At 40.1% G+C, this 27,790-nt stretch overlaps 1 long non-coding RNA gene across 1 annotated transcript; it reads right to left on the bottom strand.

The window, feature by feature from the left end:
* Nucleotides 1-3,034: 3,034 nt before the first annotated feature.
* LOC311429837 lies at nt 3,035-22,935 on the bottom strand. Its single transcript, XR_014688400.1, has 4 exons — nt 22,823-22,935; nt 15,036-15,099; nt 4,797-4,934; nt 3,035-4,634 (listed from the first exon to the last, which is right to left on the bottom strand). It is a non-coding gene; the product is annotated as an uncharacterized lncRNA (long non-coding RNA).
* Between the last annotated feature and the right edge of the window lie 4,855 nt (nt 22,936-27,790).

Here is a 27,790-nt window from a genome sequence, read left to right as displayed (position 1 = left end):
TCCCAAATTTTTGTGGCTCTTGCTCCCTTCCAGAAGGCAGGTTTATTTCCCAAGGTCGCCAAGGTGTGTTGCCAGAACAGGTTTCATTCCCATGGGTGCAGTCAGACACTCTTGGGAGATTCTCAGGCACATCTTGCATCCAGAAATAACCCTGACCTCTCTCCATATCTGAGCCACATAGCATTTTGTACTCCTAGTGCAATGATGACCATATGGAAGCACACAGAGAGAGGAAAAAAAAGTTACTCTCTACTTCCCATCAATGAGCAATGTTCGGCCACGTCCTGGGAAGCAGGGCCTCAATACACATAACAGTTGTTCAGGAGGACGGGGCCTTCCACCACAGGAGCCCCCCTTTTATGGCTAAGTGTAACACCACATGGTATGGAATATCCCTTTGGTCAGTTTAGGTCAGCTGCCCTGGTGACGTCCCCTCCCCATCTCTTGCCCACCCCCAGCCTGCTGGCTCTTGGGGGCTTGGAGGGAGTCCTGATACGGTGCCAGCACTATGCAGCAACAGACACAACACTGGAGTGCTACCAGTGCTGTTCTAGCTATGAGTGCAGAGCACAGCACTGTGTGGGCTGCTGCAGGGAAAGTCAACTCCATCCCAGACAGACACAGCACACTATCCTCAAATGCTAGCTCTCTTCTCCACTCAGGGACTGTCAAAGTGCCTTCATTTTACTTATTTCTGCACTTTCATTCTTCCAGATGCACCTCATCCAATAATTAGGAAGGTGCTTTTATTTCTTGTTGGCAGTCATCAGCTTTCACTGTGCTGCTGTTAAATCTTCCCTTTCACTTACCTGCAAGCCCAGAAATTCTGTGCTTGTATCCAGACCTTGCCCACATTCCTTTTTGTAAGAAAAATACCTGTAGCCACCAGTTTTACTGAAGAATCAACAACCCAGACGTACATGCTGTCCAGCTGCACTGGCAATCAATTGCTCATTACCATCAGCAATCAGTTACTCATTAAAATCACTGCATGTGGCATGGTCATAAGGACATTCAATGTCCTAGCTTGTCCTTAATTCTTGTACCTTCTGAGAATGGTGATCAGCTGAGGACCACAGCATTGTCAAGATTCCTTTCTAAGAAGTGCTGGCTTCACAGGCAGCATAGAAGAAGCAAGAGGCCACAGACATTCTCTTATTGCTATTAGCATTACTTTTTCTTCAGAGTTGACGAAGGTATGGGGCACTTTATTCTCAGCCTTCCAATCAACTTGTCTTAAAAGAAGTTTCCACTGATTTTGGATGGATTTATATGTCCTAGGGAAAATAAATAAATAAATAAATAATGTCTTTCTCATGACTGCCTGGGTCATAATGAGTACTTCTTCACTGATGATGATGACATTAAGAGGACAGAAAATCTCAGCTTATTCTAATATATGCTACATTTTCTTAGAATGTCAGCATACATTTTCTCCACCTTTCCATCTTCCTTCGTGGTCCAGTAAGCCCTTCAATACTCCAGACTGCAGATCATTTGGCTGACATATTCACTGGCTTTACACTGAAAAAACACCATTTATCTACTGGTTTGGCTCAGATGGCCTTCGCTCTAAGCCCACAGCAATGTTGGATTCATAGTAAAATACCTCGTAATGTCTTATGTCACTCAGCAGCCCTGTTTCTTTAAACTGTGAAGTTATACTGGGAGAGGGGAGTGCTGCACGTATCTTTGGTTCTGTAACTGGGAGGCTTTTTGTGTGTCTCTGGGAGATCTGAAGACCTGCCAGGATCTTTGGCTTCAGCTCCCCACCAAGGAGTCCCTGTTATTCCTCAGACTTTCACAGCTGCATTTTTCCCAGTTCTCTATTACCTTGGGAAATGGCAGGAGAGTTCTTCTATTGTGCATGAATTAGTGGGGTGATAGTGCAGTTTTAATTAGCGGAGGGTACTTACATATACGGTCTGTATACTCTGGAGGCACAGTCTGAATCACAAAGCAGTCCCTGTAGCAGACTTTACGTTTTTCTATTGAACAGAAGTGAATCTTTTTCTCAAAAACAGGCTGTTTCTCAACCGAGCACAGATATACATTGATGAGTTACAAGCTATTAGGAATTCAGAGAAGTTCCTAGCCCTACATCACGGTTTTTCTTTACCGAGCATTTTTAACTGCTTCTTTTCAATCAAATCTGTCAAAACGATGTTGCAGAGCCCACGGTAAAAGCAAAATGAGTGTGTGGGGCTTCTTTACTACAGTGTCATTGAACAGAAAGATCAATTTCTGTTTTGGCAGCCAGTTTTGTTCTCAGTGAAACCAGTGGAGAAATCTCACTGCTTTCAGTGTGGATTGGATCAGGCCTAAGGTGAGCTCTCTACATCTCATTATGCAGTTCATTTAAGCAACAGGACTGGAGTAGCTTCTTTGACTGACTTTTAGGACACCAAAAATCAGAGTTTTGATCTTTTTTTTTTTTGGTAAATTATCTGACTATTCCCAGAATACTGATCACAAGGAGAGGACAATACAATTCTTCCAGAGCTATAGGGAGCTTAACTGTAAGGAATTATCTATTCTCCATTGTACTCATTGCCACTGAAATTTTAGCTTACTTGGGACAGAGCCATACTTTTCTTCTTACATCTATGATTGAAAATGTCTGTAAGGCCAGATTCTTGACCTAAATCACAATGTTAAAGATGATCTACCTGTTATGTTTCTTCACATTGTTCCATTTAATCACCATCACCTTAACCTTGAACTGCTCATTTACAAAGTGGGATCACCCACTCCTTAGGGTTTGGGTACTGCATTGATGCAGCCTATAGGGTTGCATTTCTACCCAGAATAGTGTAAATGTGCTTTGAGAAAGGCAGAAGGCATGAGACAGACAGGTGACAGCTTTTGATAAGGCTAAGACATGTGAGGACACTACAAAAGGGTCAGGATTGTTTTCCTTAGACTGGAAACAAGGAGGATATGCAACTAGGGTATATAAAATCATGTTCTGTAGAGAAGATTAAAAAATATATACTAAATTGCTAACAAGGGGCAAAAAGCCAGCAAATCATTCTTTTCAAAGAAGAAAGCTTTTATAGAACGTATCATTAACATGTAGAAGTCATTGCCACAGACATGTCAAACTTCTATGACTCAAAATTGCCTTATCGAGCTACAGTAGGTAGATTTAAGTGCAAACTGTATACATAATGCATCTTCAGCCCTTGTTGGTCTGGGAGTGAAAGGAAGGAGAAGATGAAGGGAAGTACACTGTCCCACAGCTTGGATGTTGGGGACAAGTTGTTATCTTCTGTCCTGAACTCAGAAGGAGGAGCTGACTGTTCTCCCACTTCTACACTGAAGCTATATCTTAGAATACAGAAATAAACAGTTTCAGGTAAGATTTCAAACCCCAATTTTCCAGCCTGAAGAGTCAGTTTTGACAGTGCTCATAGAGGAGCATAAAGAGAGGCTCAGAGTAGGACAGACTGTCAGCACATAGCATGTTTTAACAAATGCACACACAGCAAGACAAAATGTAGCTGGTAATAACTGCATATTGAGGAAAAGCTGAATCCTTGACTATGGAGATGAAATAACTGGATGGGAGTGTAGATTCCCGGAAGCAGTGCTCACAACGGATCTTACATCAAGCCCTAGGCTGTGTTGGTCAGTGGTAATGTGTTTGTATTTACAGAATGCAGGCATAATTTTTAGAGAAGCTAAGAACTTGGACTTCAGGTAGATATGCCAGTGGACCTGGGAAGTTTTTTAAAAACACAGTGGTAAATTTTATTTCAAAATATTATCCACCTTGGCTTACAGCTGGAGATACCAGATTCTGCATTGAATTTTTATAATCAGTAGTCAACAGGGACACTGCTTGTTTCCTCATTTTAGGTCCCCATCGACTGTGAAATAAAACATTAACATCTCACTGTACCAAAATGATATTCATCCTTTATGCTTTCAAGAGAATAGTTGTCAACTTCTATGGACTCACGAGTAACTCAGCAACTTTCACCCCTGGTAATTAATTCAAAAGGATCAAGAGCTGTTTAAGAGCCATTAGCACTATTAGCTTCAATCCTGGTTTTTCACCAGGGAAAGTCTTCCAGAGAAAATTCAATGACACTTCCTACATTTTGACAGTAATTGTGATTTCCATATTTAAAAAATGAATCATTGTCACTCTCAGTAGTCCAAGGCTGGAAATCCACACAAAAGCAGAGAGGTACTTGGGATGCCCTGAATGTTTCAGTCTTCAGGGTTTCTGAAGAACTGTCTTCAAAGTGAAAAGCAGTGCACAGAGTTGTGGACAGCTGAACTGCCTGACACAAGCAGGGAAACCCATTTCAGCACCTGCTGATTTCTCAGCCTCGCTCTGGGACCAGGACCTTGCCTCTTCCCTCCAGTCACACAAGGTCCCCAAGTTTGGAGTCAGGCAAAGCTCTATGCGGAGCAGGGAGGATACAGCCACAGCTGCACACCAGTGCTTCCCTGGAAGCCAGTGCAAATCCATACACTTGTCTCAGGTGCCATGTGAGTATGGAGGGCAAAACCAGAATGATGCCAGAGCTGGCAAAGCAAGCAAATAAGATATTGCAGAATTCTGCACTGAAATTTGATTAGTAGCTCCTTCAGAGGCTGTTGGCAAAAAAGGGAGGAGTCTACTGAAGGACAAGGGAAAAGCAAGAATTGAATCAAGGAGGCTTGAAGGCAGGTAATTCCAATTAAAACCACTATACTATACAGTATTCAAATTCCCATAAGGGAAAGAGGAAGAAGCTATATATTCCTTAGCTCTTAAATTACCATATACCAGTCCCACTCACATGACTACAAGGAGAAACTTCACCAGTTAAGTCTCCAGCCATTTCACCATCTTTCCAGTCATGTGTTCTTGAAGCACAGCTTGAAGGAAATGCACCTCATCACAAGGAACAGAATTGTCAGTCCCTTACCACAAATGTCTGTGAAAGCAGAACAACATAGATTTCATTTGTGCGTGCATTTTTGAACCTTATATGAGATACTGCAAACCATAAATAAACTTTTAATTTTTAAATATTAGCTGCAACCTTAGCTTTACACATGTAGAATAATTCAAGTTTGTTTGTTTGTCATATTGTAAAGGGCACACAGTACATATGAAAGCTATGTAATTATTAGTAGAGCAAATTATTCTTCAGCATTTGAAAAGGAGATACCAGTTTGATGCATTCAGAACAACATGAGTGGTAAGAATTTATAAGAACAGCAATTCTGTCTTTTCATGTCCAAAAACACTGTTTTTAGTCAGGCAGATATATATTATTTTTTTCAGATTAATAAATTGCAAAGGTTCACTGTACTATAAAATATCCGTTAGTTAGAATTAAGCACGGGAACATTTAGTAAATTAAGCATTGAATCACTGGTAATGCCACTGCCCAGAAATTTTCAGTGAAATATATTTTGACATCAAATGCCAACAGATTAAATTATAAAACATTTTGAGAAAAAAAAAAAAAAAATATATATATATATATTGGTTTAAATTTTTTGGCTTGGAATGAAAAAAAAAAAAACAGTTCAAATTGACTTTGCCTTAAAATGTAAATTTAGTAGGAAAAAAAAAAAGAAAAAAGAAAAAAAGAAAAAAAAAGTTAATTGGTAAAACTTACAACAAAACTGTCAGTCGACTTTAACTTCTTGGTTTTTCTTTTTTTTTTCTTTTTAGATGATAACTATTTTGCCATTTCCATCTTTCCACTATGCATCTGCATGAAAATTCCTTGTGGTACCAAAGGATACACTAAAATCTAGGTACCTAGGCATCCTATAGTTTTCTGACTATTGAACAAAATGGATCTTGAAGAAATGTTGCAAGCTGAACTCAAGAAACTGATGAAGTACAAAAGGCATTGGCTTTAGGTTATTAAAGAAGAGATAATGAAATCCTGCTCCCAATGAAGTGATTTTTAATGGGAATTTAATGGGACCTGAGGGAGCACACCCAAATGCTAACTTTAGCCTTGGGAGATAGATTAGTCTTCCTATGTTTCCTCTTCAGTTGGTTGGGAATGATAAGATCCTGCACTCAATCATCCCCTACAAGAGCTTAACTATAGCCTTTCTCCCTCCATTAGCTCTAACTTGTCCAGGAAAGCTGCCCTCTGTCAGTCGGTATCAGCACCATTTTACTCCTCTCTCACTGGGCCAGTTATGGATGAGCATATGCCTGCTGATTTCACCTGAGATGCTCTAGATACACACACACACACACACACACAAAAAAAAAAAAAAAAAAAAAAAAAAAAAAAAAAAAAAAAAAGACCGCTCACAGAATTAAGACTGGGATTCCTGCAGATTTCGGTTTTCTTAGCCTGTCCACATGTCGTCCCTGACTACTTGCTTGAACAAAGAAAGCTGACCATATCTGAGAATTCGTGCTTTATTGTAATTGTTGCCCCCCAAATCCCTTTTGTGCAAGTGTAGCTGAACCTGGCATTGAGAGTGGAAAAGATCGACGGGTGCCTCTACTTCAGCAATTCACTTTTGTAATAGGAGCAGATCATTAGGTCAAAGCAGCTGGTGCTGTGGCTCTTCCCATCTCCCACACATTTGGTTCAGGGTTTCTTTTTTAAGACTAGATATGATCTGGTTGCATGCTCTGCATCTTACTAACCTAAAAGAGGAAAGATATTGGTGCCCGGCGGTAAAATCCATTGTATTCCATAGAAGAAGGTTTTGAAGGGACCTTGAGTCAGAGTATAATTTATTTCAAATGTAAACTTCCTCCTCAGAGGAGGATGTCATGGGAAATTCTTCAGCTATGTCTGTGCTTCTAAATAAGTGGCAGGCCAGCTGTAATAAATTGCTGGGCACTTCTTGCACTTCAAGAAGCTGTGCGGCTATTGGCATGACAATTCAAACCTGCTTTTAATAATTAATAAATAACTAATCTGCCAGGGAGTGCAGGCAGGAAGTCAAAATTAAGTGCTTCTAAACCACATTATGACAGGCAGCACTGGCATAGTCACAATTTTGCTGCAAAGATACAGCCTAACTGCACTTGCTTCCTTTTCTGCCATCACAGTCCAGTTGCTTTCCAAGCACAGCAACATCTAGGACATGGTCACCTATGATAATAAGATACCACGGAACTTCAAAATGTTTATGAAATTTTCAAGCCAAATCCAAGCTCTATGGGAAAGCTCAATCCTTTTCACTCGCATAGATGTGGAAATAAAACATGAACATAACCAAAATCATATATACAGAAATCTTTTGTATCTCTGCTTGGAAGCTTCAAGCTTTAGTGGTGGGACTCAGTAGGTTGGGTTGATGGTTGGACTTGGTGATCTTGAAAGTGTTTTCCAACACAAATTTTTCTATGATTCAAATAAAATTGAAGAAGACAGCCTTTCCTACAGTGGTGTTCTCATCTGAAGGGTAGATTAACACTATATCTCCTTCAGTAAATGTACGCCCTGAGACAACAAAGCATAATTAAGAAAGGTCTGTGGCAGGACTGATGCCATAAAGAGAAATTTTTCGGATAGTCCTGGCTAAAGAAAGACACAACTCTGGGATTTCAGGCACAGCCCCTGAAGAAACCCAACACCCATACAAAAGCCAAGACCTCACTGCAGCTTTTGGCCATACTTTTTTAAATCCAGCTGATTTAAATTATTCAAAAAGCATGTAAACAGTGTCACCCACATGTTATAGGCCTTTTTTTAAAGAAAGTCAGTGAGGCAGGCTGTCCCTAATGTCTTTGTAGGCCCTTTCTGGACCTCCTTCCAGGACCAATGACTCCTAAGGGCAACCACCCCCTGAATGCTGCTCCTGTGGCCCAAGTGAACTGGTGGTGTGGCCATGCTGAGGCTCAAGAGCAAGGGGTGCTCTGCAGGAGAGGTGTAAGGATGCAAATTCATGGTGTGAGTAAGGGGACATCAACCCTGATGTTGGTAGACTCAGACCACCTCAGATATGGAAGAAGTGACAGCAACTGGAGGACCCCTGGAGATGCACTGTGGGGAGTGCAGATACTCAGGGCTCGTCCCCTGGTGTACCCAGGCTTCCTAACATGGCTGGATGGAACAGGCAGTGACCTGAGCCCCCACAGGGACATTGGCATCAATCTCGTTAGGCAGGTGGCCAAAAACACTGCTTTACCCCCAGCTGAAGACATTTCAGAAACAAGCATAAAAAATCACAAGGCAGCACCTCCCACTCCTATCCCCCAAAGACTATTCCTAATCTCTTCCTTACAATTCAGATGTTACTATCTTTAATTGTGCAACGTCTAGCTATCAGAAATCTGGAGAGCCTTGTTACTAGACAGAAATCTTTCCCTTCTCCAATCCCACTGAGTGCCTGACCTCCCCAGCACCTTGCAGCAGAGAGTTCCATGGTTTTATTATCTCCTGTGTGAGAAAGGTTTTATTTGATCAGTCTGGAAATTGCTGCTTTTCAATTACTTGAGTATTTTTAGCCAGCAATGCTACAATAGACAGGATTTAATATATCTTTATCATACTCACCTTCATTGGTTCCCTTTCTAAGATGAACAGTCCTAGTACAAACTTTTTCATATGAAAGGTTTTCCAGGCCCCCAATCACTTTCATTGTCCCTCTGTGAATCTTGCCTAGTTTTCCTTAAGATAGAGTAGCTATTACTGTTCATACATTTGAGGTAAGGCTGCATTATTTTTTCTTGTTATTATCTTTTTATTCCTCATCTATCATGTAACATCTTGTTTGTTTTTCTGGGCTTCAGTGGCATACTAGCAAGGTCTAAGTGAGCAGTATATGGGGTACGAGCTCCCACCTCTAACCTTCTGTGGCTGATTTAAAACACTGTAAACCGTATAAACTTTAAAGAGTGTCTGAATTATCACAGCATTGTGAAGCTCCCATTTGATACCAATGATTAGAACAAATCTTTTTGCAGTTTCTAAGTGCACTTTGCTCTTTTGGGGGTATTTCTGCAGCCCATCACTCTTGAGGTGTGTAAAACATTTCCAGGTGTGGAACAGGCCAAATGGGAGACATGTGGAAGGAAAGGTAGGCTCTCTAATGCAAAGAACGCAGTATAAAGAAACGGTAGCTTCCCATGACATAGGTATGTTTGGGCAGTGGTGGTGTAGCCAGGTACATCTGCATATACTTGGGACAACAAGAAGAGTTGTCCCCACTCAACAAGCTACTGTTATTAATTATTGTTATTATCTTTGTTATTATTGTTATTAAGAAAAGTAAAGTAAAATAAGATAAAATAATAAATGAAGTGCTTTAAAAAGCCATAGAATTCACTGTGTGCACTGCCCTAGTCTTACCTGTTGTTATCAAAATTCTGGTAATCACCATACTATGTTTGCCCCAGGTTCTTTTGTATCCCCTGGAGCAAGAGCCAGGGAATAAACGGGCAGGCTGCTCAATAAACTTGCAGGTGACTGCATTATTATGCTGCCCATGGCCACAGAAATGAAGTCCAGAGCCCACAGCTTTGTATTCAGGACACTAACCCTTCCCAAGTGATACTCACATAGCTCACATATTTTGTATGAAGACATGAATGAAACAAATGTGTTGCCACCACAATCTAACGTGTCTGGGAGAGTATGAGACAAAAGGAAAAATGTAGGTTGGATATTTTTGTATAACTCCAAACAGTAGCCATCTGGGAGAAATAATGAGGGTTTTTCCCAGCAACTCATCTCCTCCAGAACTAGTTTGACTCTCAGCTAGCTGATAAATGAGAACAAAGTTATTTATAGCTCAGTCATAAATGAGGTTCAAATTCATATCTGCTGCCAGTTTATAAGCCATGTACTAACACTATCCTTGTGTTCCACAAGCTAAAAAGTCTGGTTTTGTTTCAAATTACCCATATTCCTGAAGTAGCAACCAGATCATCAATGGAACACCAGGTAACATTTTCCTTCGAGCCAAGAGTAAACCTGAATTAAGAAATTTCAGGGAGACCTAGGCTAAGTATCTCCACAGTCAGTGCATTAGGGTAAGTTCCATGGCTTTACAACTGCCAACATGATGCCAGCACTTAACAATATCTGGTGGAAACAGAGGGATAACTGGAGCTGAAAGGAGAGCGTATGGGCATCTGCTTAATTCTTTGTTCACAGACCAGTCCTGATAACTGCCTTCTGCCCTTTCAGCTCAAGTTGTAGGGGAAAGGAAGGAGGCTGTCTGTCTGTCAGACATCTATTTGGCCATTCTTTGTCTTGACTCCCTTTTCTTTCTCCATCTTTTTCTTTTCTCAGGCAGTTGTGAGGATTTCTATCAGTACATGATAATCTCTTGGCAGCTGGTAATGAGCTGGGCTGGAACCAAACAATGTCAACAAGGTGAGAAGAAGAAAAATAGGAGGATTGTAGATTACATATGTGCAGTACCATAAAATGGTGCTCTGCACTCCCACAAAGACACATATACACCCACATTGAGGAAGCTCACCATAAGAGGAGGCTGGTTTTGCTCAAGAGGGAGGCTCGAAGGTCAGAAAGTCACAGAGCCAATCACCTGAGAGTGAAAATGGACTAAAAGTATTGCACAGAAGTTGGGAAGTCACTTGCATCATCTTTTCCATCCCTTTGCCAATACTTAAGGGTACGAAAAACATTATTCCACTGCTTGCTACTCCCGCTGAAGGGAACTCCACATCCTCCTTGGGATTTCCTTGTAGAGGAACTACGGTGGCCTAAACATCCTTGTGCTGAGCCATATGTAGTCCTTACCTGGCTGTGCAGGGAGAGAGAAGCACAAGAAAACTCTGAAAATGAGCCAGTCCAGGAAAACTGGCCTCTCACCATCACTGCTGCTAATGCTGGGATTCAAACAGTGCCCTGAAGAGAGGAGAGGAAATGAATTTTGGAGCTACTGTTTCTTCCTCATCTCTTCACTCTTTACTATTTGTATTGTGTCCAGGTTGTCTTCCACAGACCAAACTGGACCTTGTGTCTGCCACTGGCATGTAATAGTGTATGTACACCACCTCTGAAAGGCAGGCTTCAGGAGATCAGAGGCCTTTGCAGGCCCAGGTTGAGTTCAGACACTGCAAGTCCTACCAGCTCTTGCAGCAAGAGATACCACGAAGGTGAACTGATATCTTAGTTTCTCTTGGGCAGCTCCAGGGTTGAAGTCCCTTGACTATGTGTCAAAAGAAATCCTCTGACATGTTATTTTGTCCCTGAGTTTAGAAAGAGTATTACAGAACATACAATATCTCTGTGTACATTGCGCTGGGGAGGTGCCATTTCCCAGTCTTCCACACTGAAGCCACAGCCTTCCTGAGGAACCTGATGAGCATGAGGCTAGGAGGTACGGGGCGTGGATTCAGTATCTGAATAGGTCTGTCAGGTAACCTGATGTGTGAAGAAGGGAACAACCTGTCACAGTCTCACATGGGGATCATGTATTCTGAGTACATACTCTGCAGTATTTCCACCAGGGCATTTGAAGAGATGTGCAAGACACCATTTCTCTGTGCCTGGTATGAAGTTCAGGGCCTGTCCACCTATGGAGAAGTACATTTTTGGGATCTCCAAAATGCACCTATAACGTTAGCCCATGTTTTTCTACTCCTTCTGAACAGCCAGGTATATTGTCTACCAACAATATGTCTACCAACAACGGACTACCCAACAGCCACCTCTGTTTTTTTGTTTGTTTGTTTGTTTGTTTGTTTGTTTGTTTTTTTCCTGCAGGTGAACTTTGGCAGTGGCCCTAAATCCATCCTGGAGGCCACTTCAGAGGAGGTGGTTATAGCAATGGAAGTGGAGCAACTTGGCAGTGCAAAGACAAACCCATCTGGGCTGCTGCATTGCAGAAAGGTATTTCTGCCCAGGTAGAGAACCTGGTTGTAAAAGTACATCATGTAGATGTTCATATACCCAAAAGTCAGGCCACTGAAGAACACTGAAACAACCAGCAAGTGGATCTCAGGCTGCTAGAATTGAAGTGGCTCAGGTGGATCTGGACTGGTAAGTTATTTTTAGCTCACTGGTCCCATGACACCTCAGGCCATCAAGGAAGAGATGCAACATATAGAGGTCTCATGGTGGACTTGACCATGGAAACTATGGCACTTGTTACCCATGATTGTGAAACATGCTGCACTTAGGCAAGCCAAGCAGTTAAAGCCTCTCTGGTATAGAGGATGATGGCTAAAATATAAATATAAGGAGGCCTGAAAGATAGATTATATCACACTCAACAAAGCCCTACAATGGCAAGTGCCATGTGCTTACAATAGTGGAAGCAGACATTGGCTGTCTGAAAACATATACCATGACCCATGCCACCACCTGGGACACTATCCTGGACCTTGAAAAACAAGTCTTACAGTGACACGGCACCCGGGAAAGAATTGAGTCAGACAACAGGACTTATTCCCAAAAAAACCTCATAGATACCTGGGCCAAAGAGCATGGCATTGAATGGATATATCACATGCCCTCTCATGCACCAGCCCCTGAGAAAAACTGAATGATACCATATGGACTGTTAAACACTACACTGAGAGCAATGGGTGCTGGGTCATTCAAACACTGGGATACACAATGCAAAAGCAAGCTGGTTAGTCAACATTAGGGGATCTGCCGATTGAGCTGCCTCTCCCCTGTCAAAACTGTTATATACTGTAGCAGAGGATAAAGTCCCTGTAGTGCACAAAGAGCACAAAGGGGAACAATGCTTAGGGTCTGGCTTTGCATCAGTCAGCAGGTGGTGAGCAACTGTATTGCTCATCACTTGATTTGTATATTCCTTAATAATAATAATAACAATAATAACAATAATTTCCCCACTTTTTTCTGTCCTATTAAACCATCATTATCTCAACCCAAGTGTTACTTTTTTTTTTTTTTTTTTTCAGTGTGGAGGGGTGAGTGAATGAATGGCTGAGTGATGCTCTACAGGCTGTCTGCTGGGTTAAACCATGACAGCACAGCTCTGCAGAACTGCCTATCTGGCCCTAAAAATCTGTAAGACCTGAATCAATATGACAGGGTCAGGTGGATCTGACATTGAGGTATCCCATGTTCATATTTCCAGGAGCATAAGCTTACACCAAAAGCCAAACTTTCAGAGCCCAGAGCCCAGAACAGAGCCCATATTTCAACAGTTTCCTACCTACTGTCTGAGCACATTTCAGGATCCTCTCACAATCTGTTTTTACTCATTACAGAATGATTTACAACATCACTGCAGTGTGTTTCAGAGGATTTCCTCAAAGCTTCATGCCTTTGGTTGCCAGATACTCAGCTGTACAATGTTCAGAGTTTAAATGGTTTCCTGCTCTCAGTTTTGGGAGTTCTTTATTGTGATCTGTGTCTGAAAGTCAGGTGCAGAAAAGATAGGCACTACTGCTAATTCAGAGAGTGTGACACTTTTTTTTTTTTATTTCCTCCCTGCCCTCCATAACCTTTGCCATTTACCATACTTCACTCCTACATGCTATTATCCAAATTGAACTGCTTTAGGTTCAGTCATAAAGTACCACCTGTCTGATGGTTTTCAGTATAGGGTGTCTCTCGGTGCATGTTCTGTTGGCTTTTCATGTTGTAAAATAATTGTGCACAATGATATTAGGGCCCAGATGGCCGTGATAGATAACTAGTTGTTAGTTCAAGTTTTCCCAGCTAATTTAGCTCCTCCAGCAACATAAAGAAAAATGCTTCGAAAGACCATATTCCAAACAACCAGTGTCCCCTGTTGGCTTTCTTCAGTGCTGCAGAGATATTTATTACCTTTTCCTAGAACAAAATACAGTGTTAAGTATAAAAGCAATGGTTCAAAAGGCCATAAAATGTATTGGGGCATAGTATGGATTCAATTGATTTCAGAGCTTAGATTTAGGGAAAGTTTATGGTCAGGGACTTTATTTTTTTCAAAAGCTTGGCTTAGTTATTTAATATTGATCTTAAGATTACTATAAAATATATTTCTATTGATTTCTGGGGGGAAAAATTAATCACTGTGGGAATTTCTGGCTCTATATATTGGGTGGGTGAAGCTCTTTCAAGTCTTTACACACTGCAGTTACAAAGTACTATAGGAAAGTGGGCTATGAGAGGGTGGAGCAAACCCACTGACATCACATAATTCCACATCTCAAGATGAAGCCAAGTGACCCAGGAAAAAAGGTAGATATCATTCTGGTGTGGCCTTTCTTGATAAAATTGGATTGAATGATCTTCATATTAGAACACAGAATAATAACCTTTGCATGTATTTTCATCAGCCATCTTACCAATCTATTTTTAGCAAATGGAAAATCCTACCTTAAATATGCACTGTTGCAAGGTTAAAAATAGTCCTATGAAAGGGTTGTCATTTAAGGAAGTTCCTCTGAACAAGGCTGTAATACTCTATATATTCACTCAAGTTTTTACTTAATATAAATTAGGATGTCAAGTTCCTGCATTTCCACTTCTTTAATAATACTTTCCACTGGATGCCAATTAAATCTGGATTCTTACTGGGTAACACCTGGCTATGGAAATTATTTTTATTTTATTGATAGACTGGCAAATGCAACTCAACATGACTTAAAATTTGTTTTTCTTTCTTGACAAAAACAAGTGTAAAGTGAATTAAACAGAGAGTACAATTCAGCAGTGTTAGGCTAAGCCTAGTGAGGAGGGCATTCTGACTTTGAAAGCCAAATATATAGATGTATAGATGTAGAGTTGTGTTTGCTTTAAAAGAAGCCAAAACACTAAAGGGGTGGCAGTGCCCAGATTATACGTTCACAGAATCACATAATCACAGATCCTGCAGGTTCATCCCTCTTATGCATGAGATAGAAAGAGAAAGGAAGAAATATTAGAAAAGATGAATTATAAAGTCATGCAGTTGCTGAGCATATTAGTACATTATGTTTTGTTTTGTTTATCCCATTCATTCCTTAAGGAAAAGATTCAAAGTACACACTTGCAGACTTAGTCTGACTTCTACTGACTTTCTAGTCCTAGAACTATTCACAAAATAAAATAAATAAATAAATAAATAAATAAATAAATAAATAAATAAATAAATAAAAGGACTGAGTGGACACTACTCACATTAAATTCACCTGTTGCCTTTGAAGACTGCAGTCACAGCATTATTTCCCAGTGTACACATAGGCTGCAAAATAAAATCAATGTATTACCTTGTGGCATGTTGTCTTGGGTATACGTGTAATGCAGTGCTTTTCTACATGCAATATGCTCAAGTCTACCATAATTCCTCCTGGTAGATAGTAGATAGTTAATGAAACAGTTTCATTGACTTATGATGTCCAAGTCGGAGTTCTGCGGACTTTGCTTTTCTGCTTTACAGGCTCTGTGTGGCTATTTGACAACTGGAGGAAGTGTACATTACATGCAATATCAGAGCACTGATCGTTAGCACTGGTGTGTCCTCAAAAGGTTTTGTTTAAAATTACCTGCTCTTCTGTGCTTTCAAGTAAATATTGCTGTTACTGATATTGATTTCAGATGTCATAGAAATCTAGTCTATGACTCTTTTAAGATCTGAAGGTTAAACTTTATGCCAATGCCTAGAAATCATGATAGCAGTAGCACAAGCATGAGCAGAATGAGTTAAGACCATCAGGGACTCCAGAGCAAATCAGCAAGGAAGGGAGGCTCCAAGGGCACTCAGCACGTGGACAAGGAAAGGCTTAAAGAAGCACTATTCTCCCATAGCTGTAATTCACTTAAAAGGCTTATTGGTAATCAAAAAGCAAGATTATCCACAGAGCTGAGAAAATCTTAAAGCTTTACTAATTTCTAGCAGAGTAGCCTGATCCAAAGCCTGTTGTAGCTGAGGAAGGAATCCCACCAACCTCCATGAGCTCTGGTTCACACTGCGCATGACTTGAGGACTCCAGAACATTAACTGCTAGGTGGAAATATCAGTCTGTTAAAAGTCTGCCCTTGCAAATCCAGAAAATACCAACCAATCTACTGGTAGCTAATATCTCAGCATATCCCTCAAAATCCAATTAGTGGCTGCAACCTTCAATTTTACCCTTGTCCGAAAATACATCTTGTTCCTTTTCACAGTGGGTTTGCACTCCAGTCCCTCCCCAGCACACACACTTCAGTAGATGACTTTTCCCATCCATGCCAAATTGCAGACTCTTTTCCATGAAGTAATTTTGTCTGAATTGCCTGTGCAACCACCCATCCCTTCCCAATTTTAGTCCAAGGCATCTTGTTTTCAAATTAGTTGCTATCTTAAACAGCTTACTCCCTTCAATCTGTTCCTCTCAGGATTTCGTTTACCTCTCTGACAATCTCCCATTTTACCTCATTTCTTCCTCAGGCTGAAGAGGCCAGCACAGGCTAATCCCTCCTCATAACTCAAAGTCCAAAACTCTGGAGTATTTAAGATTTTCCTTCATAACACCTTTTCAATTTCAAACCTCTAAGCAATTTTACCGGTGCCCAGAATAGTATATAATATTAATATTTCTCAAGTTCCAGTACAACAAAATAACCTTTACACATTTATTGTAATACCACTCACATGGACTCCTTGAGCAGTACAAATTTGGGGTGCTTCCTTTGTAGCTGCAGCTCTGTTACTCTGGACAAAATACACACAGGTACCCTTTTGCTGCCTGCATTCCAATAGCAGAGCTTCTTCTTGCCATTGCAATGGGAAAAAATCAGTTCACAGAACACTTCCTCCCCCATCCCTTTTTCATCCTGTTTTTCACGTTTTATGTACAAACGTCTATAGCTCTTTCCAAGATACCAAGACAACCCTGCTTTGTCCTTTACAAGCACCAGAGACAATAAGTGCTGATTGCAAGTGGGTTGCCTAGTTGAAATGAATCATGCATCCTACTCGTTTAGTCGTTTTCTCTTCTTAGGTGAAAAATCAAAGTCCTCTCACATGTAATTCACAGTGGATGAAATTCACTGCTGAACAGAAGGCCAAACCAAAGTCTGTGCAATGCTGAATTGCTTTTAAAACTCTGTTTTGAAGGTTTTTGAAAGAAGAGAGAAGAGAAATATTTCTGTGCCAGCCCCTGTCTGGGGATGAATTTCACTCTTCGTGAACTGTCTAGGAGAAGAGTTGATTTTTATTCATGTGCTTATTGTTTGAAATTATTTGAAACATGGTTCATGCTTATGCATTTCCTAGATGCTTTGCTGCATCACTAGTAAAAACATGCAGAGATGCCATTATGCAGTGGGTTATAGAAACAAAGGACTCAGTTATTGATTTACTCATTGATGGTTATCAGAGATAGTGATTTAAGATTTAATTGCTGCATTTTGCTGTGGGAGCAATAGATGCAGGTCATTCTCCTGTTTCTCTTTTCTGATAGGAAGATTCCCAAATCTACTGAGAGTTTTAAAACTGAATCATTTGAGAACGACATGCAGGGCAGAAATGTTGTTTGGCATTATTGTTGTTCCTATCATTTTTCAAACAAAGATGGAATTTTTGGGTGGAATTTTGAACACATGAAAGTAATACTGGTGGATAACCCTGAAGCTGACAGTCTGTGGTGGTTTTACACAGCTGGACAGCTGAACTCCACCACAACCTATCTCTCGAATAATCGCCATGTAAACGCAATACACAGTCACAGCTCAGTCCACAAGTGGAAGGAGAGAGCCCTCAGGGATCAGTAAGCCTAAGGTTTTTCTTGTTCTTCCCATGCAAATGTACAGACAGCAGGCATTGTTCTTTGGGATAATATTACAGGATAAAATCCAAACTGGGACAACTTTGCAGTTTTTCTGCTTCCAGCTCCCCTATCAATGTTTGCTAAATATTTGCATCCATAAAACAGCCATCAGGAGCACTACGCAGTTTACATCATTATTGTCTGTTAAGGCACCTTTCATAAATCAAGATGGACTTTAACCACGTCCATCTGAAACACTGCAAGGTCTCTTGGTAATTTCTCCACCCATTGCTCCATTGGCCATGAAGATGCTCTTTACTGGGGTGAGTGCTCCCTTTGGTTATTCAGTTCAGTGCCTCCTCCCTTTTGACTGCTGGCTGATATATTAAATCTTGCTGCAGTGTTACAGAGTATCAAGCACCATCCCAAATAGTTTGTTTATACAAGCAATGTCCCTTCATCTTTAGTTTTCTAGTTTTATTTTTTAGTTTTCATTTGTTATCTTCAGAAAAATAAAAAATAAAAAAGCAACATAGCAATGGTGCAAGGTCATAGGGAAGAAATTTGATGTAGAGACTGAAATTCAGCAAATTCGAATCCTAAAATGCCATTGATTCTTAACACTTGAGAAGCTCATTTTGCAAATCTTTTTGTAACCAAAACCAGACAGGGCCATGCCACTTCATCACAATTTGCTCTGCCAGGTCACAGATCCCCCATTTCTGTGGCACAGGAGGCTACCCTCATGTTGCAGAGGGTTCAAAGACAATGAGATAAGGAACACTACTGCAAGAAACCAGCCAAGGAAAAGGCCCCTGCTTTCATTCCTGTTTACAGCACATAGCAGAAACCCACATGCACACATACCACTCTGCACACAATTTTCAGGCTGTCAAGAGAAGTTAGCTTCTCCAGTCAAAGGCAGGCACAAGAAAGTCTGTCTGGCAAATCTGGATGAGGACAGGAAGAGACTAGGAAGAAAAAGGAAAGTGGTAATTTCTCTGAGGTAAAATCAGAATAAAAATTGAGGTTTAGTACTCATTTTGTTAATACAGATTGGTCAAAGTTTTCTTCACAACAGACAATAAATGAGCTATAGCAGCCTCCCTGAGCCAGTGTATTCTGTGAAACTTCTAGACCAAATGTGGAGAGATGGCAGAATGGAGCAAAAGTTTCCATTTTTATTTGCAATTTTTAATCGATTTCCCATCTCTTGTGATTTCAGGGTATTTTCGTCGTCCTAGAGACAAAAAATAGCCCTTCTGAAACTATCACTGAGACATAAAAATGAGCTGGACATTTGCTCCTCTCTTTATTTATTTATTTGTTTGTTTGTTTATTTCCCATGCATCAGATATTACCAATCAGCATACTCCTGTTCCTGGCCTAGACTGTTGTTTGGTCTGCTCTGATACGTCACTTTCTTGTTAGCAGCTGCAAATAAAACAATTTAAGTACAATCATATATTTGAAGCTAGAACTTGATCAAGTGTCCTTGGAAAACCAACAGAGACTGGTTTTAGACTTTAGCTGGCATTGGGTCAAGTTAGCATTCCTCTTAGTGTTCATTTTATAGTAAATATTGCATATTTAAAACCATCTGGTATGTTGCTCCTAGGTTAAATATGTATTGCTTTTTGCAGTACAAGCATTACAACATTCCTTGAGGTTTTGATACACACTACTTTTAGACACTGGTGGGGATGGCAGGAAGAATGCTGAAAATATTTGTTTGTTTGTTGTATTGATTTCTGCAATAAATGAGTCACTAAAAGCAGATGAAGGAATACATATAGGATATGTATGAGTTATAGACATTTCCAGCATTCTTCTTTATAATTCACACCTCAATAATATTGGAGAAAATATATTGTGTCAGTTTCATTAGTCTTTGCCTTCTCCTTGCAGAAATATGAGGCATATATTGATTTTACCAAATTAAAATATAATCAAAATCTTAGGCAATACAAATTTATCTAGATTTTTTTTTTTTTTTGAGTGCACTGATTCTAGCTATTATCAATTTTCTTTCCTGACCTGTATTTCATACACAAATATATTAAAACAATCTCCTCGTTTCTTATGGTAGTGATTGTTCATAGATATGCTATTGTCTCTAGAGTCTGGAACTTGGTTAACTTTCTCTTTAGGTTGGCTATGCCTCAGCTCCATAAGTCTGCTGTTTAAAGGGGGTTGTTCATTTTCTGGCAGTAAATAATGAAATGAAACAAATACAATCTGTAATAGAATCAAATGTGAGTACAATGAGTCTACAATTCAATTTGGATTTAATATAGTAGTTTAATCCTATTAAGGGGTGCCCTCATGAGAAAGATTCTTTAGCAGCCTGGAGCAGAGCTTGATATGTGGGGAGAGGCAGTTAAAGCTAGCTTCATGGTACACTAGAGGGTGAGAAGGGACAATATGCTTTCACACCATGCCGCCGAGCTAAGTCTGATGACACCTTTCTGGATGGGCTAGAGAGAGCAACTGGAGGGATTATTTCCTCTTCTCTCTGGGTATCCTGAACAAGCTGAGGGGCAGGAGAAGTATTGCATCTCTCTGGCTGGATATACGTAACCATTTTTTTTGTTTTGCTGTGATGGGAGTCTCTCAAAAGAAGCCAGACTCGTCATCACACAGAGCAAAGGAAGCTTCATCTGTGGCAACAAGAAGGGAGAAACACTAAAAATTAATTGTCACTGCACAGAAGTTGAAAATGTCCTTAATTTTTGTGGAGCCATTGTTTCATCTAGAAATAATTAAGTCCTGCAAGAGACAAAAAGAAACCTATGAAGCTTTGTCATAAAGTAAATTCTATTTTGCAAAACAGTCCTCAAACATAAATCCCACTTTTCCTGCAGTAACTTTATTACCAATAAAAGGCTCCAGCTATTCTTGCCCTGTTTGTTTCCACTCTGTTGGGATAATAGTTTCCAATATTTATTTATTTTTATGTACTGAACTCTAAAACACTCCCCAGGGGTGTCCAGCCTTTTTCTATAGTGATCACAAATCCATTGACAATGTCCTGTTTTTTACTTATTTTTTTGTTGGCCTCTTGAACCTTCACGTGCCCAGAATTTCAATGGACCATGCACTGGAAATCACTGAGCTACATTGATTTCTAAATCTGGCTTTCTTTATGGGACAGTACTTATCTGGGGTGAATATAATGTGGAGCAGAAGTTCACTCCCTGCTTGTTAATATCCAAAATAGGAAAAACTACTTCCTCACCATGCAAGTACAGGTAAGTACTGATGAGCAGAGCATTAGTTAAACAACAGGTATGGTCCATGAGTATATTGGGGTCTCCCTTACCTGTGCACTAGCCTTCTGAACAGCCTCAATCAGTTTGTGTCCAGTGCCATAAATGTTCAGTGTGCAATTGTTGCATGGTGTGTAACACTAACCATGACAAAACTGATCATTTTACTCAATGCTGCTTGGACAAATTGCCTGGCCAAGGACAGGGGTGAACTCCTACCTCGTGTGCTGCTATTGGAGAGCTCTAAAGGCTCCTGACTTCCAATTTAGACACTTAAACTAGATGCCTAATGTTAGCCTGTGTGAATACCTTGTCCACTTCCACTGCACAAGTCAGAAAAACTTTGCTAAAGGTCAGGTCTGCTTTTGCACTACCCTTATTTTTCACACGTCTTTCATTTTATTTGTGGATGATGGTGCCGTATATCTAGAGTAGAAGACAACAAAGTGTATCAGCAGAATTGCAGGTTAGTTACCAGGAAAGTCATGCACTTATGATGATTTTTTCCCCCCAGTTATACACTGAGCAATCTGAAAGGGTATTCACTGAGGTAGAATTAACATCAAGCTGCAAGCTGCCACTTCTGCAATGTCAGTTTTCAGAGCAAAGTCACTTGTCAATGCCACTTCATTTTAAACTTTGTATTGGTGAGAAGGTACACGTGAAAGAAACTGCATCCTTCAGCCTGGAGAGGTCATGGTAGAGCTGTATTTTTGTACCTTTTATACTCAGGTGACCTGATCCTCAACCAAGTTAAAAGCTCCATAGAAATACAACTTGACATTATCATTACATTTAGGCACCTAGACAGCACCATAAATATACACACTGCTTAAAAGAATACAGATAGACATGTTCTCTGCACTAAAGACCTTGCAATCTGAATAATGAAGTAAAATTATAACTAGCATTTAAACTACCAAGTATCTCCCATTGCATTGCAGACCCTCAACTACTTTAAGCACAGGGTTGAATCTCATTAGCTCAGGTTTTGAATATTTAGCGTGAAGTTAAAGAATTATAGGTACTTACTTGTTAATACATTTTCCTGTGCTTCTTCAGACTTTTTTTTTTTAACCTAGCTGCTGACTACATACAGCCCTATTGACCTTGTCAGATCATGGCCCAGGCTCCCAGCTGAGTGGAAATGATATTTTAATCCATGTTGCCAATTGTCCAGGGTGGGGGGAAGTGAATTTATCTAGCTTCTCTGGACCCTTTGTTAGAGCTATTTTATATCTGATTGATTCTAAGAATGTATTCTATTACTGAGCAAACAGCCTGTTTACTTTCCTACATGTCATTCAGTATCACCATTAGAAGAGGGTTAAACAGAAGGAAACAGATTGTAGGAAGCCAGAGATTTCAACATGTTTAATCTGAGAGAATATCAGGAAACTACCACTTGCTTTTTAATTTTTATGTCCTATATACACTTAGATCATTCCAACATGTACTACTGGACTAAGAAATATACTTAAAATCAGATTTCCAAGTACAGTTTTCTTTGTTATTATGCACAACATACAAGTATTGAGAAATACATGCAAAATATTGGTGCTGTAACCAAAGAAAGATGTTTGTGGTTTTAAGACTGACAGAAAACAGGGAACAGCTTCTTCCTGGCTCTTGTCTTGCCATCCGTGGGAGCAAAACACAATTCATCTGTTCTGAGCAACAGGACTGAGATCCTGTCCTACCCCCCAGTATCAGACCTCCAGCAGAGAACACCAAACCTCCCCAAAGAGTCTCTTCCTCTGGGGTGAAAAAGCCAGTTCTGTTGCCAGCTCAGATGTTGCCTTTAGGAGAGAAAATAATGCTGTTTCTGTCTGACTCCAGATTGCTGAAACTACTAATTGTGCTCCAGTCAGCATCCATTAAAAATACAACTACATCTTTTAAGGAGGATATAATTAGAGTTGAAATGAAAGTGTTATACTTAGCCTACCTTAAAGGAAGAATCCTAGACCACTCCATTCCTTGTTACCACTGCCATTAATGTAACAATAGAGAACAGCTGTTGTCCCAGCTTGGATGTGATTATTCTGCTAAGAATGTACTTTCTGGTGGGCATGCTCCACCCCTTTGAATTTAGTTTCTTGACTTGAGTTGATGGAAACATGTAATGTCTAATGAATTTCTCCTGGGAGAAGAGTTTGGGTGATTTTGTTCTGCATCCCCAGTCCTTGGCAATGATAAGTTTCTATCCCAAATCAATTGTATTATTTAATGTCACTTCCCCATCATAATTGGATTGTCAATTCAGCCGGAAAAAATGAGTTCATCAGAGGTGCTTCAGGTATTTATTTATTTTTTTTTTTCTCTCCATGATTTTCACCTCTTTTTTGGGAAACAGAAAGTAGCTTGGACTGTCTCTGAAAAGGAGAAAGAGGCAATCACTTTTCTGAAGTAGCTAGTTAATCATCATTATCTCCACTCTTTGACAGCATGTTTGTGGAGATACAGTAGGTAGCCCCATATGTATTGACAGCGACATAAAATCATGGAAAAATGGTTTAAACTATATTAGATCTCTCTCTCATCCCATGCCTCATCCTCCCACTAGGATAGAACTGTAGCAGAGCAGTTCCCCTGGAAAAAAAAAAAAAAATTAAAGGCCACATTGTCCTGATTCAGTTATCTTCCCTTCCCGGAATATTCCTCACTAGAATTAATTTCTGAGAAGGTGTTTTTGGCCCATTTCAAATATGCCTATTATAGAATTTCTGTTTGGAGAGTATTATGAGTCTCAGAATAACCAAAATCTTGTTGTGATGGTTTAGTGTTTCCTAGAGTCAGAGAATATTGCTCATCAGTTTTCTGATGATGAGTTTTATCTGTTGGATGGAACTACTTCATGAAACAAAATAATGAGCAATATCAGTTCCCTCACTAGTCTTTGATATCTTGATGGAAAATTTCTCAATTCCTGGTATTCAGGAATGTATAAACATATCCTGAAGGGCAGGTCCTTCAGACTTTTCTCCAAAAAACACTGTATCCTGAAGATATGCTAATTTGTGACTGTAGTGTGTGATAGGGTAGTGTTTATTGCTTTCCAGGGATACGAACAAAAGAAATGTTTAATGATAAAACAGAACAAAATTGTATTAAGATAACAAGTAAAAAACAAAAACAAAAAAAAAAAAAAAAAAAAAAAAGTGATCACTCTATAGCTAAAAACTGGAAATCATTTTTGGTTTGTTAACATCTCTTCCTAAAAATTCTTGTTATCTTTAGATTTCAGAGAGTAAGGATGGCTGAAGTTTTGCAGGAATGCCCTCTCCTTTTTCTTTTATTTTTCAGGAAGTTAAGTTAGTTAGGATGCATTTTTATGGCTCTTTTCCAGCTGTGATGTGACTAGGGAGTTACTTCTCCTTAAGCAGTCAAGGGGAATATGAACTATGTATATGCTCTTTTGCAAGTTAACTGGCTCTTTCTGGCACCCATATGTAAGATATTTAAAACATAGGCCTTGTTCATTCTTACTCAGCCTTTTAACCTTGCCCCTAGTCCATTTAAAAGTGTTCCTTATTAAATATCGTACAATATTATATATCATATATTGATTATACTTACTTTCTATTAAGTTTATGGCTGCTGGCAAGAACAGGGTTTCTCTGGGGACAATGTCTGGTACAAAATTAACAAGGTGATTACTTATAGCTGCTTCTGGTGATCTTAATACCCACTGGGATGTGGGAGAAGGCAGGACATCAAGGTCTTCTGCTGCTTGTAGGAGTTCCCTAGTCACACTGGACTATTCTGCCACTGGCAGCCACTTGTCCACTCCTAATTAAAAAAACGTCAGAAGATCTTTTATTCCCTTCAAGCATATATATATATATATGTTCCTGTCTTAGGTCTGAATTCACCTCACTTTAATACATTTCACTGAACATAGAGCCTACTGACTCATACAGAGGATCTGGGGACAATCTGACATGAAGGAAGGTACCTCTGTCAGATACATAAAGTTAAGAAGGAGTGGGGAATCCAAGCTCTGTATTGAGACCTACTGCGAACATACCGCTGTGTAATGTAAGTTCCTACATAGCCAGGACCCAGCTTCTCCTGGTCCCTGTTACAGGAGCAAAAGAATATGCCTTTACTTTACCCTTGCAATTTCTACTATGTTAGGGTCTGCTTTCACAAATCAATTCAGAACTCTAAAAATGCTGTGATGGTACCATGTCTACCTGGCTCAACCAAAACCAAGTGTCTCTGCTTCTGTTTAAGTAGAAATGCAGGCAAGAGGAGGAAGAAAGTGACACAAATGCGTATTCCAGTAACGAGGACACTACACAAGTGTGTCAGGGAGCATGTGAGGGTAGCCTTACTACCGTCTCCTGCTATCCCATCTGAAAAATAGAGGCTCAGTACATATGTCATAGCGCTGGCTAAATAGTTGCAATTCCACCCAGAGGAAAGCACGGGAGTTCAGCTTTTTGCCAATGTTGGAAGCTTGCCAACCTCTTTGGTATTTAAGCAGTCATGACTTTGTCTTCATCTGAACAGATTAAATATGGATGTGTATATTAATTATGTAAATGTGAAACTGCAGATCTCAATCAAGTAGAGCCAAGGATACACTATCCTTTGCAAGTGCTGATTGATGCCATACATGCAAGAGAAACAGAGACCATTCAGCTCATTGCTGTGTATACTGGAGAGGAGAGGGAAGGAAGAAAGGAAATTTGGAAGTAAATAGTGTTTTATAATTGGAGTGAAACTATAAATGCTGTAACTTTCTATAATACCTAATAGCTTCTACTCAGCAAAACAAAATGCTTACTTAGCAAGAGACAGCTCTAGAAGATGGTGAAAACAGATATTTAGAGTGAGATGAATGCTATCAGCTGTAATCAAGACACTCGTAATATTTTTAATCAAGGGCTGAAACTGGTCTTTGATGCAACACAGTAGAAGTATCTGATTTTTCTCTAATTCCATGTAAATCACAAACAAGTGCATGGAAAGCAGTGGTACTATGTCAGTGTAAACTTTATGTTCTGGGGCAGAGGGTGGATAAAACTTCCAGGTTTGGATTTGTAAGTAGGTAACATCAAAAATTTTATCTATTTGTCTGGATATTTTGTTTCAAGTAAATGAACAGGACACAGGCTTTCAAGGAAGCTGAACTGGATTGTAAATATGAAATTTCCAGATTACTCTCAATGCATACACAAAAAATTATGTGTTGTCAGAGAAACCTCACCCTGCAGCCTGTGCCTAGTACCGACCTCCATTCTTCCCGCCAAACTCAACAGCTGAATGCTCCAGCATCCACTCCTGGTCTGTCAGCAGGATATTGTTAAAATGCTAGAAAATTAATTTCTCTGCAAGTCTGACAAGATCCATAAAAGGGAGAAGTAACCTATCCATTTGTCAGAGCTAAGGAAGACAGAATAAAGAAGAAGAGGTGTCAGAAAGAGCAGATGGCCAAGTTGGCCAGTAGAAGGGGAGGGATGGACAAGAAGATAGCAGGGCAAGGCAGAAACCAAACACTCAGTCATCATCCAAATTCACTCACAAGAAAAATTAGAAGAGCCAATCCTCATCACTTCCACATGACATGGGCATCATTTTCACATCTGCGCTGCCGTCATCAAAGACAAATATTGAATGCTCCCCAGCTCAGCATCACTCAACACAGGAAGTTGAAAGACAACTTCCCCTACAGGGACAGGTAGTTTTAACTCCTATTTATCTAGCACTTCCTTCCAAGGGCTTGGAATAATTTAATTTCAAGATATCTTTGCACTGTTTATGAAGGGTTGTTGTGGTTTAACCTGGCAGGCAGCTAAACACCACAGAGCCATTCGCTCAGCCCCCTTACTAATTCATGGGTTGAGATAAAGACACTTTAATAGGAAAGAAAATGAAAAAAAGAATACACAAAACAAGTGATGCCCAACACAATTTTTCACTGCCAGCCAACTGATGTCCAGCCAGTTCATGAGCAATGGTAGGCCCCCTGACCAACTCTTCCCTGTTTTATTGTTCAGCATGACACCATAAGGTATGGGATATCCTTTTTGTCAGTTGGATCAGCTGTACTGGTTCTGCCCCTTCCCAGCTTCCTGTGTGCCCCAGCATACAAGTGTGAGAAACTGAAAAGTCCTTGACTCTATGCAAGCCCTGCTCAGCAACAACTGAACTATCAGTGTGTTATCAACATTATTCTGCATGTCAATTCAAAACATGGCACCGTATCAGACACTATGAAGAAAATTAACAGTATCCTAGCCGAAACCAGGGCAAAGGTGTATTGAAATGGTTCCAATTTGGTAATGGAATTCTAAATCTGTCAGTAATTCTTATCTGTCTTTTTCAAACTGACTATGAGTTTGGTACATTTTGACTGTTGGCATTAAGGTGGCTGTCATTTTTATTAGTGAGTTGTATTGGGGTTTTCTGGTGGTATGAATTAAGAGTGATGTGTATGTGAGGTGAGTGTAACGTATTCAGAACAGATTACTCAGGCATGGGAGGGAACTTCAGGTGGTGTTCGTTTCATCAGTTAGGATCAGCGTCCAGGCCTCTGCTGGTCTTGTGCTGCTTCCATTTGCCCATTAAATCCAAGCCTGGAAGATGAGGCTACCCTGCCCCAGCTGGCTGTGACGACCATGGGAGCTGCTATGGGGATGTTCTGCCATGTCACATGAGGTTGTACAGTTCTGTGTGCAATTATGATACTCAGAAAGCCCAGGAATATCTGAGCAGACTGATAGCAAGTAATGACAGGTAACAACTGATCTTGCACATGGAGACCACCTTTCTACACACACATCCTATTTTTCAAGTCTACCTTAGCTGGCTTTATGTCAGACAGCTGAACTTCTGCCATGAATGGGTACATGTCACTCCAGGAAATAGGTTTCCCTATTGTACTAGCCTGGGGACTGACGGACAG

The sequence above is a fragment of the Aythya ferina genome (assembly GCF_964211825.1).
Source record: "Aythya ferina genome assembly, chromosome: 1".
In the NCBI taxonomy this organism is placed as follows: Eukaryota; Metazoa; Chordata; class Aves; order Anseriformes; family Anatidae; genus Aythya; species Aythya ferina.
Note: the sequence above shows the minus strand (reverse complement) of the source record. Positions and strands in the feature narration are given on the sequence as shown.